This window comes from Rutidosis leptorrhynchoides, chromosome 4 (assembly GCF_046630445.1).
Source record: "Rutidosis leptorrhynchoides isolate AG116_Rl617_1_P2 chromosome 4, CSIRO_AGI_Rlap_v1, whole genome shotgun sequence".
Lineage (NCBI taxonomy): Eukaryota > Viridiplantae > Streptophyta > Magnoliopsida > Asterales > Asteraceae > Rutidosis > Rutidosis leptorrhynchoides.
Genome location: NC_092336.1, coordinates 407,687,078 through 407,704,028, shown reverse-complemented (window position 1 = coordinate 407,704,028; position 16,951 = coordinate 407,687,078).

Sequence of the window (16,951 nt, the reverse complement as noted above, 5' to 3'; positions counted from 1 at the left end):
GGGAATAAACAAAGCACTTTTTGTCAATCGATCAACTATCACCCAAATTGAATCAAATTGGTTCTCGCCGTCTTTGGTAACTTTGTGATAAAATCCATGGTAATGTGCTCCCATTTCCACTTCGGGATTTCTAACGGTTGTAACTTACCATACGGCTTTTGGTGTTCGGCTTTAACTTGCAAACACGTGACACATTGCTCAACATACTTAACAACATCACGTTTCATGCCCGGCCACCAATACTCCTTCCTTAAATCAAGATACATTTTTGTTGCGCCCGGATGAATGGAATACTTTGACTTATGTGCTTCATCAAGTAGCACTCCTCGATAATCCCCCATCTTAGGCACCCACACTCTTCCTTGAAAGGACAACAAACCACGCGAGCCCATAGTAATGAACTCCGATTGCCCCACTATTTGTTCTGCATGCTTGTTGTGAACGTAAGCCTCTATTTGAATCACACCAAGTTTTTCAAGAAAATCGTTAGTAATAATCATATGTAACAATCCCAATCGTAATGCCGGGTGATGACTCTTTCGACTTAACGCATCCGCGACCACATTTTCCTTGCCCGGATGATAAAGTATTTCACAATCATAATCTTTTACTACATCCATCCACATATGTTGACGATAATTCAAATCTCTTTGATCGAAAAGATGCTTCAAACTCTTGTGATCCGAATAAATCGTACACTTGACACCATACAAGTAATGGCGCCAAATTTTCAATGCATGCACAACCGCCACCAACTCAAGATCATGAGTCGGATATCTTGTTTTGTGTTCCTTTAATTGTCGAGAGGCATAAGCGATGACTTTACCCCGTTGCATTAGAACACACCTGAACCCATTTAAAGAAGCATCACAATAAATCGTCATGTCTTCTACACCTTCCGGCAACACTAACACCAGAGCTTGACATAACTTCTCTTTTAACAATTGAAAAGTAATTTCTTGCTCGTTCTCCCAATTAAACCTTGCGTTCTTTCTCGTCAATTTCGTCAATGGAGAAGCAATCTTAGAAAAGTCTTGGATAAACCAACGATAATAACCGGCCAATCCAAGAAAACTTCGGATTTCAGTAGGCGTAGTCGGTCGTCCCCAACTCTTGACCGTCTCTATCTTCCCCGGATCTACTTGAATACCATTTTCGTTCACAATATGGCCAAGGAATTGAACTTCCCTTGGCCAAAATTCACATTTGAAGAATTTAGCATACAACTTCTCCTTCCACAACGTCTTTAACACGCACCGCAAATGATGTTCATGTTCCTTCATACTCTTCGAATAGACAAGTATGTCGTCAATGAACACAATTACTGACTTGTCCAACATAGGTTGGCACACTCGGTTCATAAGATCCATGAATGCCGCCGGTGCATTCGTAAGACCAAAAGGCATAACTACGAATTCAAAATGCCCATAACACGTTCGAAAAGCCGTTTTCTCGATATCTTCCTCACGGACCCGCATTTGGTGATAGTCGGACCGTAGGTCAATTTTAGAGAAATACGTTGCACCTTGGAGTTGGTTGAACAAATCGTCAATCCTAGGAAATGGATAACGATTCTTGATCGTCACTTTGTTCAACTCTCGATAATCGATGCTGTAACACCGTATTTTTTTTTAATTAATTAACACTGCGGAAGTTATACTTACAAAATGTATGAAGTTACACTTCATACATAAATACATTTTTATCAAACAACCGGTGTTACGTTAATATTCGATTTTATATAGACCACATCAGAGTTCTAGACTTGTCGAACACAACTGAACGCGCCCATCTTCTCCCATGTCCACAAAAGCAAAAGACCTATAACCTGCAAGGGGGAAGGTGGAGGGGTTAGCATGAAGGTAAGTGAATGGACTAATCTAACAGCTAAAACACGTAGGTACAATCACTAGAACATGCGGCAACAAATTAATCAGATAGTTAATCACACAACTACTAGAACATGCAGAAACATAGCAATCTACCATTAACATACAACATAAAAGCAATAAAAATACAATATCCAACAATCAATTAAATCCAAAGACCACTAAGGCATAAACACATCTTCAGCAACGGTCAATCCAAAGCAACCGTGATAACTACAAGCAATGGTTAATCAGAAGCAACCATCCGGGTAATCCGAAGCAACCCATTGAGAGACTCGATGGCCTGGCCGGGCCAACGACCCCATTTGATCACTCTAGAGTCTACCGAAAACTCATAACTCTGTATCACTAGTATAAGTCTTCCACATGCGACAGACGCGTGATTCTGACTTATATTAATCATACAACATTAATGAGCTCAACCTGATCAGAAGCAAGGTTGATCTCTCCCGACCTGATCAGAAAGAAGGTCGGTCCAATAAACGCGCGAGGTCATAGTCCACATCACACAACAACAAAGGTTCTAAGCATAGCAACTAGGTCAATGGTCTAGGTCATGTCACTATATGCCTTAACGGCTAGATTAACCCACTCACCGAATACCAGCACGAGAAGAACTCAGAGGTCTTATATTTCTGAGTCTTCACTTCTCCTGATCACCTAGAAAAGATACAAATAAAGTCTGTAATTATATCCTGATAATATTCTATCAACAAGACATACACAAAAATGAGATAGAAACAAAACAATCATACATGCTCAGTCAACCGTACGAGTAACACCATCATACGCACGTTTGAGAACACTCAACCGTGAGGTTGACAACTCACTCGTACGTTTGGTCTATGACCAAACATCGAACAATGACTCACCTGATCCATACGGTTCACTACACGAGTGACCAGTGACTCGTACGAGTCACATATCAACCGTACATATCATCACAATCAAAACATAAGTTCCCATCACCACTCACTCACACGGTTCACCACACGGTTGACTACCTCAACCGTACGAGTGAAGGCTCACTCGTGCGAGTGATGAAGAACAGTAGCAACAACTAATTATATGGGTTTCAACCCAAAAACACAATATCAAACATCAATACATACACTAAATCAACACCTACAAACATGTAATCACTGTATGATAAGTGTACATCATAATTTCAACCCATAACGACACTCTAAAGCGTGTAGAACAAGGCATACACACTAAAACCCCTTTTTCCTACCAAAATAAGTTTGATCCAGATTCTCAGAAGTTTACCATTGGAAAGGATTTTTCATTACGATTCCAACGATACTTGATTCATCAAAAACGGAGTTACGGTTTGAAAGTTATGACCAAAACAAGTTTCCACAAATCTGACCCTGTGCTCACACGTGTGACTGAGGTCTCACTCGTGCGAGTGAGTCCTCACACGTGTGGTTGACCCTCAAAAGTATGGTCACTCATACGAGTGACCTGTCAAAAGTGTGGGTGCTGATGAACACCTACAGCTCGCTGTTTTCGCGTTTTTTTACCCCAAAACATGATTTTTACTCAACCTGATCATGAAACCACTTCAAAAACATCATATAACAACTATAGAACATATATCTAACAACAATTAACACTAAAAAACACAATTCATCAAGATTCAAGCATCAAAACTCAATTTTTCTCAAGAACACAAAACCCAAATTACACAAGATTCAAGCAATGATTCAAGCATGCTAATCTGGTTTGATGATTACAAAGATGATATAAATCAGTTTCTAAAGCTCCACAAACCAATTTCAAGCTTGGATCAAGTTAGGGTTTTGATGTAGGTGAAAGATGAAGAACGACGTGTTTGCTGAATTTTCTAGAAAATGCAAGAAGTGAACTGCACTAGTCATATAAATGGGTTTTAATTCCCACACTGTGCAACACACTGGTATTTATCAGTTATCTGATATCTTTCGTACTTCATTAGGCGGCCCTAACGGAGTCCAAATTAAACAAATGAACCTGTTCTGTGACCCTTGTCACAAACTGGTCTCAACTAAACAACCAAATAATTATAAACATATAATTATTAAAATCACTAATTACGCCATACACAAGGGTACAATGGTCATTTCAACTAGGCCCAAAACACGGGTGTTACAAATCTACCCTCCTTAAAGAGATCCCGTCCTCGGAATCTGGTCAAAGTCAAAAGTTACGGTAACAAAATCTCATCAACTATTCATTAAGCAACACATATTAACAACAATTTAAGCAATCAACTATCCTACATCTCTTCTTAACTTACTGAAACTTCTGGATTATCTACCAAAATCTGCTTACGTTGGCCAGACGTAATACATTATCATAGATCATGTCTCCATTTCAGTTAAGAAAATCCGAGAAACCTAAATCCAAATCATCTCTATCACTACAACCAACGCTACCTCAAAGTACCTATTACTAAACAGATTACATCATCTACATAACATACTAAACACGTGATCCTGAAATTAAAAGCAATAACAAGGTTAGTCTGAACATACCAGTATTTAAGTCTTCTGATACAACATCAGTATCTGCTACCATCTGATAAGCTCAAGCTATAGCCGTAGGAGGACCTTTTCCCTTCTATCCTACTGATACGGTAGATCTACCAACAAAAGCCGACTGCACCTCGGACCCTGCCCCGTAACCACCTCTACCCGCTGCCGGACACTGTGCTGACCTATGACCTTCTTTATGACAATTCCAACATACATTGCTTCTGAAAGAACATTGTTGAACATCATGTCCCACTATACCACACCTTAGACACCTTTTCGTACTTGGAGAACACTGTCCACTATGGTAAGATCTGCACGAGTTACACCATTCTTTCTGTACGGAACCTGACCCATTGTACTCGAAACTTCTCTCGCACTGGACCCGGTTGACTTTCTTGATTTCGGACTGGACTGATAACTAGATTGACCTTCCAACCTCTTCCCATAAGGACCACTCCCCACTCCCGTACTCCTTGAGGCTTTAACATGACCTTCTGTCGCTTTGGCCATCTCAAAAGCTTGCGATAAAGAAGAAGCAAATCTAACCATTGACCGATACTCCGGCTTAATAACTCTAATAAAGTGCTGAATTTTATCTTTCTCATGCGGTACCCACTGTTGACAAAACCTTAACTTAGAGGTAAAGTCCAAAATAACATCATCAATCGTCATATCATCAGTCATTCTCATCCCCAAGAACTCGGTTTTCAATTTCTCCAAATCATATTCTGAACAATACTTGATAGTGCTCCAAATGAACATATATTTAGTAGCAATATCCTCCCAATATGTAAATTATTTAGTTGTAATTGTCCTATTTTAAGTTGTAATCGTTTATATTAAATAAGTGCGAAGACAAAAGGCGAAAACGAAGATTTGAAGACGCAAACGTCCAAAAAGCTCAAATGTACAAGATACAATCCAAGTGGTTCAAATTATTGATGAAGAACGTCTAAAAAAGATAAGAGTACAAGTTACAAAACGCAAAGTACACGATATAAAATAGTGCGCAAGGACGTTCGAAAATCCAGAATCGGGACATGAGTCAACTATCAACGCCCGATGCAACGGACTAAAAATTACAAGTCTACTATGCACAAGAATATAATATAATATATAAATAATTATATTAATTATTTATATTTTATATTTATATATAAATTATGTCGACAAGCAAGGTTCCAAAATTATGTGAGCTGGATTTTCAAACTCCACGACTCGCGGAGTTTGCAGGCTTAAAACTCCATGACTCGCGGAGCTGTCAGAAATCAAAACGCCTACAAAAGGCCATGCATTCTGCCGAGTAAAAATATAATAAATAATAATAATAATACTCTGTAATAAATAAATAAATAAATATATATATATATATATATATATAGTATTGGGTAGTTTTATATTAGATTAGTTCGGGTTATGTAAGGTTATTTTACGGGTTTTTGAAGTCGAAATTCTGTCCGTGTAACACTACGCGATAAATACTCAATGTAAGTTATGTTCTCCTTTTTAAATTAATGTCTCGTACTTAAGTTATTATTATGCTTATTTAATACCGAAGTAATCATGATTTTGGGCTAAAAATATTAAAATTGGGTAATTGGGCTTTGTACCATAATTGGGGTTTGGATAAAAGAACGACACTTGTGGAAATTAGACTATGGGCTATTAATGGGTTTTATATTAACTAAACAATACCTTGTTAATTTAATATACAAACTTATAATTTGACGTATTTATATATAACCACATACGCTTGACTGGGTACGGTGGGCGGGATATCTATAAATACCAATAATTATTCATTTTACTGGACACGAAACTGGATTAATAGTTAATAGACTTGTTGAAACAGGGGTGAATTACATTCAAGGGTAATTGGTGTAATTGTTAACAAAGTAGTAAAACCTTGGTTTACACGCAGTCGATAACCTGGTGTATTCATTAAACAAAGTATTAAAACCTTGTTACAATTCGAATCCCCAATTAGTTGGAATATTTGACTTCAGGAATAAGAATAATTTGACGAAGGCTTTCGCTCTTTATATTTATGACTGATGGACTATTATGGACAAATCCGTATGGACATATTAAATAATCCAGGACAAAGAACAATTAACCCATGGGAATAAACTAAAATCAACACGTCAACCATCATGGTTACGGAAGTTTAAATAAGCATAATATATTTTATTTCATATTTCCTCGTACTTTTATTTATTGTCATTTTAATTATTGTTATTTATTTTATATTGTTAGTTAAATATCATCATTTACTTTACGCTTCGCTTAAAATATAAAATCGACAAACCGGTCATTAAACGGTAAACCCCCCTTTTTATATATTATTATATATATTTTGTACAAATATAGTTATTTAAATATAGTGTGAAATAAGCCAGCTCCCTGTGGAACGAACCGGACTTACTAAAAACTATACTACTCTACGATTAGGTACACTGCCTATAGTATTGTAGCAAGGTTTAGGTATATCCCATTTGTAAATAAATAATTAAAACTTGTGTAATTTGTAACGTATTTCGTAGTAAAATATAGTACTATCACGTACCCCCACACTACCACATCAAGTTTTTGGCGCCGCTGCCGGGGACTCGGCGAAACGCTATATTTTTAATTTATTTTTGTATAAATATATTTATATATATTTTTAGAAAAACAATAAAAAATTTAAAAAAAAACACGTTTTTCAAACTCCACGACTCGCGGAGTTTGCAGGCTTAAAACTCCACGACTCGCGGAGCCACCCTGACAGGCGCACCCAGGAACCCTACTTCGCATTTATTACGGAATAATATTAATTATTATTATTTTAAAACCCTAATTAGGTTTAATTAATTTAATATTTAATTTTTAGTTTTAATTAAATTTGTAATAATTACTTTTAATTAGTTTTATTATATATAAAAAATTAATACTTTTATAAAATAAAAATATAAAAATAATATTTTTATAAAAATTGTACTTTTTACAACTTTAAGTTTATTTTTATATTTTGTATTTTTTTAGTGTAATATTTGTATCTTTATTGTTCGTAGCTAGTTTTAAGTTCTAGTATTTTGCCGTAGCTTATTTTTATTTTTAGATTTTTAGGCTTTGCCGTTAAATCCCTTAAGTGCTATTTCTTTAGACTAAGATTTAGGTGATTTAGAATTTTGCGACGATTTTAAAATTTTAGTGCCTTTTAAGTCACGACTCGCTACTTTCTTATTTTTATTTTTCGACGTTTTTCGACGCGCATTCTTTTTCTTTCTTATTTCTCGACGCTTTAGTTTTTAGGACTTAAAATTTTTTTCTATTTCTTATCTAATATCTCAAACGGAAAGAAAAATTATTTAAGTGGTTAAATTAATGGACGTTGACAATTTTCTGCTTCGTAGTAATAGTTGAATTTGTTAGTGGCTGAGTTGTGAGCTTCCGATTTAAAGGGTTCTGGCTCCCTGCTGCATCTTTTGGCTATTCAAAACGTTGGCAAAAGCAGAAAAGTCTATTAATTGGACAACTTATATAAGTTTTTCTATTTTTATAACTAATAGGATAATTAGTAAATGCACCACATTGTAGCTAAAATTTGGCCATCGCAATAAAATGGAAAATTTTGAAAACAAGGCTATGGAAACTCTTTTTGATATCCAAAATCAATTAAATCAATACTCTCAAACGGGTGTTGATGACAATTCATTCGGTCAATCTTGGATCACGAATGACGAAACAATAACTGGTTGTGAAATCTGTGGAGATTATCACTCAACATGGGAATGTTATTATTACGTTCCTATGGAAAATTACGCACCCACGGAACCTGAATGGAATGATTATGAAGAATACAATTCAAGTTGGGATTATTCCCAAGAATATTTCCAAACTCAACAACCAGTAGACGAGGAAAATTACGTGTCTGAAAATTTATTAGACAATATGAGAATCAAACTCGAAGAACTCAATGCTCAAAATGAACAAATGAGAGAGTTTGTAAACCGGCAAGCTGAAACTCTATCAGACTACACACCTGTTGATCTGAGGAGTCGTGTGCAAGAAAATCTCATATCATCAAATTTTGATGAATTCGAGAGCTCCGAAATCACCAACTATCCCGATGATACTTTTTATTCAGTCTTACCAATTTCACAACATATCGACACATTAGCCTCTACCGACGAAATCATCGATCCATCAATGGATAAAGAAGAAGTAAGGGTGACAAATTGGTACTCTTGGGAATACGATAACGTTGAAAATTTTACCCCCGAGGCCAAACCGAACTTCACCATTCCACAACATTCCAACCCAATATTCTCAATAGACGAGTCATCCACCGGAAATGAACTACGAGCTGTAATAGATAATGACACCTCGAATTTCACCCAATTGGGTAATAGAGGTGAAAAATTTGATTCCGAGAATGAACGAAAGGAAGTGTTAGGAATTGTCCACCCTATAGAAATATGTATGTCGGTGTATATCGATCCATTTGACCAAGAACCAGAAAAGAGACATATCCATTTACTAAAAGCTACACTTAAAAAAGAATTAAGTAGTGACAATCGGGCGAGTCTAAACTTTAAACCCATTGATATATTATACACCACCCGAGATGTAAATAACTGGCTCACTACTCTAATTTGTGGAACTCATTCTACCGACTTTACATGTCGTCAGCTAAGTGTGGGGAAGTCTAACCCCACATAACGTTAAATTCGGGGTTCGGGTTAGTGCATAACTCATTAATAAAAATGCATGATAATTTAGGGTAAAATACGTATATTCAAAGATTAGCAAACAGTTCAGAAAAGCAACCGTTTTTGAAGAAAAATATGTGTGATAAAACAAGAAGGAATGAACGATGAGGCGAGCCATCTATCATTCGACGAGCTTTGTAATTACAAACTGGGTATTTTTAATCACTTTTCTACACTTATCACCCTCGTGAATTTATAATTATAGTCTGATTTCATGCAAATGAGGGCATTGCATGATCTTAAGTGTGGGGAAGGATTATAAATTCTCTCGGGTTTACACTTGGTTTTATTTGCCAAATTTTGTGAAAATTTGAAAAATTTTTAACTAAATGAATTCAAAATCATGTTTATACATATTTATGAACGATGAAAACTAGGTGTTAATACCGAAATTATCGTTACCTCGAAAAGGACATAAATTGAGAAACAACTAAAACGCTTGAATTTATTTATTTAAGATATAAAAAGATGCATGAAAAAAGCCAAGTGTGGGGAGAATATACCAAGTTATTCAATAAAAAATTATCTATCACATGTTTCTGTAAAGTTTATTGCAGGTGCTTTTGTTTTGGACTAAATTAACTGTTTTACCCGATGAAAGAAAAGAAAAGATGGATCTACACGATGAATCAATTCCATCATTAAAAGGAAGTAAAGTCTTCCGAAAAAGACACGCGCTTCTTGATTTAGGTCAAGAAGTTGTCGTCCAAACCAGCTGTAGGTTGACGAAAAATCTAGAAAAGTCATCTCTAAAATCAGCAGGAAATCCACGGACCTCAGCATCATACAGGGTCGCCAAGTGGTCAGATTTATCCTAACCATGAGAAGGATTTATCTCGTACAATGGGGGGGCACCGTGCAAATTAGCTTGATAAGACTAATGAATCAGATCCCTAGAAAGGATAATCTCCTTAAAGATTAAAAATCAGCTTTTAAGCCTGATATTACTCAATCCTTGAGATTGACCTTAAAGATTGAGAATTACAAACTCATGGAATTCAATGATATCTAAACTCGAGCTTGAACGAGAAAATATTTTGATCAAAATTACAAACCGATTTATTTTCTGAAAACCTATTTTCAATGCGTTCATTACCATTGAACGTAAAATCCTAGGAATTCACCTGGAATTCATTAGGTCACCTGAACCAAATCGGGTGTCAACCATAAGAACGGTGGTTGCATAGCATGGTCAAAGACAGGACCTTGTGCCAGACTGAAAAATCATAGGGTGAGCTTTACTATTGCTCCTACAAAGGATAGTAATTGCGTCCGACACGTTATAGACCATAATCAAAAGCAAGTCACGGGACATTGCCTCAACAGTTGCTTGTTCATCGCTTTCCTTTACAACCGGACGGTAGTTTACCGAAAGGTAATATACGGGACAAGTAAACTGGACATGTTGCTTTCCTAATACAAGGTTAGCAAGTGGGTGACACAAAACCATAAGTGTTGAGCTAAAATTTTCAAATCTGAAACCCACCAAACCCACAAAAAGAATTTGCAAACACCGGTGAAGGGTTATTCCGGAAAACTTATCTAGGGTAAAAGCTAGATTTAATTTTCAAAAGATCAAATGTTTTCATAAAGATCTAATTTCCTTAAAAGATCTAAATTTTTATAGTCATGTGGGACTGTAAACCACATCGTTACTATCATTGTTTATACCGCCGTATCAAAATCACTAATGTATAAAGTGTGAAGAATAAAGAAGTGATTCGTGTGATTTAATTTCAAGTTCTGTATTGCTTGAGGACAAGCAACGTTCAAGTGTGTGGATATTTGATAGTGCTCCAAATGAACATATATTTAGTAGCAATATCCTCCCAATATGTAAATTATTTAGTTGTAATTGTCCTATTTTAAGTTGTAATCGTTTATATTAATTAAGTGCGAAGACAAAAGGCGAAAATGAAGATTTGAAGACGCAAACGTCCAAAAAGCTCAAATGTACAAGATACAATCCAAGAGGTTCAAATTATTGATGAAGAACGTCTAAAAAAGACAAGAGTACAAGTTACAAAACGTAAAGTACACGATATAAAATAGTACGCAAGGACGTTCGAAAATCCAGAATCGGGACATGAGTCAACTATCAACGCCCGACGCAACGGACTAAAAATTACAAGTCTACTATGCACAAAAATATAATATAATATATAAATAATTATATTAATTATTTATATTTTATATTTATATATAAATTATGTCGACAAGCAAGGTTCCAAAATTATGTGAGCTGGATTTTCAAACTCCACGACTCGCGGAGTTTGCAGGCTTAAAACTCCACGACTCGCGGAGCTGTCAGAAATCAAAACGCCTATAAAAGGCCATGCATTCTGCCGAGTAAAAATATAATAAATAATAATAATAATACTCTGTAATAAATATATATATATATATATATATATATATATATATATATATATATATATATATATATATATATATAATATATATAGTATAGGGTAGTTTTATATTAGATTAGTTCGGGTTATGTAAAGGTTATTTTACAGGTTTTTGAAGTCGAAATTCTGTCCGTGTAACACTACGCGATAAATACTCAATGTAAGTTATGTTCTCCTTTTTAAATTAATGTCTCGTACTTAAGTTATTATTATGCTTATTTAATACCGAAGTAATCATGATGTTGGGCTAAAAATATTAAAATTGGGTAATTGGGCTTTGTACCATAATTAGGGTTTGGATAAAAGAACGACACTTATGAAAATTAGACTATGGGCTATTAATGAGTTTTATATTAACTAAACAATACCTTATTAATTTAATATACAAACTTATAATTTGATGTATTTATATATAACCTGGGTACGGTGGGCGGGATATCTATAAATACCAATAATTATTCATTTTACTGGACACAGAACTGGATTAATAGTTAATTGTGACGACCCGGAAATTTTTGACTAAATTTAAACTTTATCTTTATATTATTCTGACACGATAAGAAATGTTTGTTAAGTTAAATCTCAAGGATTTTAAACTATGTTTATACATTCATTTAAACCTCGACCAAATTCCAATGATTCACGAACCATTAAATGAACATATATGAATATGTATGTATATGTGTATATGTTATAAATTGAAAATGTCAACAAAGTATTTAAACGTATAATGCTTTATATGAACGTATTTGTTTCAATATGATTATCGACAAAATTAAAAAAAATATATTAAATGATTGAATTATCAGAAACATTGAATTATGATTACAAGTCTGTGTTGAGAGGTCCACTATGATTTGAGAAAATCTATTCGTCTTAACGATATTCGGAATAATTTGTAAAGCTATTTATAAATAAAAATAAAAAGTGTCATTTACGAAAGTTAGACAAAAGCTAGTGGAGAATTGGTTTTCATAATATTCTATTAATCTATTTTCAAACGTACAAAAACGTTTTCAGTTTAAAAAGAACTTTATTATTAAAACGTATATAACTTTTATAAATATCTAGAACCACTTTTGACAACTAATTACTTAACCAGTATAATAAATATAATGATATTTATATTTTATTTCATTAAATATATATAACGATTTAAATAATATTATATATATTTATACGCGTATTATACATACATAGTTTTTATACTTTTACTATACTTTAACTTTAACTTTACTTTACTTTTACTTTAACTTTAATAATTCACTTTAATAATTCATACTTTAATAATTCACTTTAATAATTCATACTTTAATAATTCACTTTAATAATTCATACTTTAATAATTCACTTTAATAATTCATACTTTAATAATTCAAAAATCTATTATAAATAGAATTCAATAGATTTCATTATTTCATAGAAACTTGAAAATATATTTCCCTAAACTCTCTCAATCGATTTATATATATATATATATATATATATATATATATATATATATATATATATATATATATATATATATATATATATATATATATATTTGCTCTGTATTATTTCAAGATATTATTAGTATACATAAAATATTACGACGGAGTGATGTCCGAGTGATTTCAAAATAGTTTTTTTTGAATGAGTCGAAGCTAAGGAAATTATGGGTTATAGCTATGGAGGTGATGGGTATGGTTCATAGGTATGCTTGTGAGGTCAATCTAGTGTTTATCATCTCCGTTGCGTCTACGTACTTTTCTGCAATATTGAATCTCAATATTGATACGTGAGCACTCATAACTTAACTTTTATATATCAATAGTGTATCCCTGACTAGTGCTCAAGTATATAGGATTATGCATGCTTGTACATTCGATATTATCCTTAGATAGGTTTGTTGAATCCTGAATTAGATACATATGCTACTGAGATAGGGTATATGATATGCATGTCATTGGAAAGCTAGCGAAAAATTAAGAACTTTTCATTTAGATATCGAATGGTTTCGATGAACGGATTAGAAGTTATAGTAAACTGAATTTTAGTATTATTGTTAAAATGATTATTATTACTATCATCGTTATTATTTTAATAGAAATATCATTGTTATTATAAAATATCATTATTACTATTATGTTAGTATTATCATTTTATCATAATAACATTTTTAGTAAATATAAATATTGTTATTTTTTTATAGAATAATAATAATTATTATTACAAAATAATACAACTTTTACTTATTATTATTATGATCAATATTATTTTATCAAATAAATAGGGGATACAAAGATATTTTTCACCACGCGTAATATAATTACATTAATAATACTTACCACTATAGTTTTACGATATTAAGTGAACTTTATAAATTTTACTACTTAAGATATATAAAAGTATATTTTATCATATATAAACGTTAATATGAATTGTTATTAATAAATGACTTTTATTATTATAAAATCTAATAAATATATTTAAATATATAAAACGACTATAGTTAAGTTATATAATAAACACGTATAAATTTTAGAAGTCATTTTGGGTCAAGTTGACTTTTGTTGACTTTTGCATATTAGTCTCGAGCATTAGGATTGTGGTACACTATGACTTGACCAAAAATTGTTAGACAAATATTGACCAACATATAAATATATATAATTAATATAGGTTCGTGAATCCGAGGCCAACCTTGCACTTGTTAAATGACGTTATATGTATTTTTACTACGAAATACAGTATGGTGAGTTTCATTTGCTCCCTTTTATATATATTTTTAGGACTGAGAATACATGCGCTATTTTTATAAATGTTTTACGAAATAGGCACAAGTACTAAAACTAATTCTACGTGGGTTTAAACCAGAAATATACCCTTAGCTTGGTAACATTAAACTACTTGTCTATGTACGGTAGGCGCGAATCCTAAAGATAGATCTATTGGGCCTGACAAACCCCATCCTGACTATGGGATGCTTTAGTACTTCGAGGTTATTTTAAACACACCTGATCTGGTGTACTTCAGAGGGTAAAACATGAACGTTAAGGCTTGTTACCGGGTGCCTACAACTTATAGAATACTTTTATACACTTGAGAGTGTACATATATTTATAAACGAAAATCTTGTGGTCTATTAATATATTGAAATGATTGTTATGATAAACCTATGAACTCACCAACCTTTTGGTTGACACTTTAAAGCATGTTTATTCTCAGGTATTAAAGAAATCTTCCGCTGTGCATTAGCTTATTTTAAGGATATTACTTGGAGTCATTCATGGCATATTTTGAAAGACGTTGCATTCGAGTCATTGAGTTCATCAAGATTATTATTATGTCAATTATAGTTGGATGTATTATGAAATGGTGTGCATGCCGTCAACTTTTATTGTAAAGAAAGTTTGTCTTTTAAAAACGAATGCAATGTTTGTAAAATGTATCATATAGAGGTCAAATACCTCGTGATGTAATCAACTATTGTGAATCATTTATAATGTATATGAACGGGTCCTTTCAGTTGGTATCAGAGCGGTGGTCTTAGCGAACCAGGTCTGCATTAGTGTGTCTAACTGATAGTCGTTAGGATGCATTAGTGAGCCTGGACTTCGACCGTGTCTGCATGTCAAAAGTTTTGCTTATCATTTTTGTCGGAAATTGCCTGCTTATCATTCTTAGTCTAGATACGTCTTACTGCATTGATTGCATGAATAGTGTATAGACAAAATTCATATCTTAGCGTATCTGCTAATCCATATCTTAGCATATCTGTTACTGTAAACTTTGCCTGACATATCCCGTAAATTCCTCCGTAATCTACGAAATCTTTTGTGCTATATATATAGATATTCTATGTAATTAGAATACCACCCGATAGCCGAAAAATCATTTCATATCGAAAAATCCTTTATTCAATCGAACGAAATGGAATTCGTCATTAGTTCAAGTCCCTCGAATTCCGATATGGAATCCCACTCAAGCTCCGAAAGCAGTGTGACCAGAATGGATCAACCAATTAGCCATCATCTATTCTGGATGAATTGGGGATAGGTTCGTAGCCTCCTCAATAATTGGAGACAAGATGAAGGTGATCCCTTCCATCTACCACATTGCCCTCTTGGCGATGAACCTGAAGCACTTACTGGTGAACCGGTCCGAAACACCATTTTCTTTCTCATTTCCAGAGTATCTCGTCATGATTATATACTACATCAAATTCTAGATTTTATTTATCCGCTCGTCCGAACCGACAATCACCCCAGTGTAATAGAAGAAGTCAACGAGCTTCACGCTCGAGTAGTGGCTTTAGAGAATATGGTGCAAGGGTTACAAACACCAACAGCAGCACCATCATCATAACCAGTACCACCATCAGCAACACCAACAGTACCATCACCACCACCAACAGTAACATCCGCATCCCACACTTCAACATCACAACCTATATCCCACGAGTACCAATGACATACACTCTATAGATACCAAGGAATACCAACAACAACAAACGATGAAGTATTGATTCATAACTTCATTGGCGAAACATTTTGCGACGATTATGTAGTCTCTAAAGTCTTAGAGATTATCTATTCTAGCCCTAACCATAAATTAGATGAGTGAACCCAAATGATAGAAGGAAGAGTAGAAACCCTGACAAGAATGATGTGTGGTTTACAAGCTAGACTTGATTTACCAACAGCATCAACAGTACCATGAACATCACCAGTACAGTCAGTGCTATCAGCGTTGTCAGAATCAGCATCACCTATAACATCACAAACTCCGTCAGTTCAAGAATCACCGTGGACATCATTATAAATCAACAACAAGTATGTCATATCAATGAGTTATGAAGTATTAACTCATTTTCACTGAAGGATTTATATGTATATCTTATATATATAAATTTTTAGACCATAATAAATATTTCCGTACTAAGCTATTATGTGTGAATCTTAACTACTCGGTTAATTCATGTTACTAATATGCGATAATGTACGTCCTTCGTTCACAACTTAACCATCATTAACTACAATCTCTGCCTCAATTCAATAAATCCCAATTCATAATAAATCAAATGAATTATTCAAATATAAGTTTGATTTTTCACTTTCATCGTCGATGTACTCGAAACTTTTCAAATAACATTATTCGTACCTTGCGAAATTCACAAGAATTCCACAAACACCAACAAATAACGAAGTATTAATTCATAATTTCAATTTTATTGAATAAATACTCCGTAAAAGTTATGTAATTTCTAAAGTCTTTAGGGATTATTCAGTTCTAGTTTCAACCGTAAATCAAATGAGTTTAATATAATATTAACTCATTAAATCTATGTTACATCTGAAGAAAATATGCACATATATATTTTCATAAAGACTGTA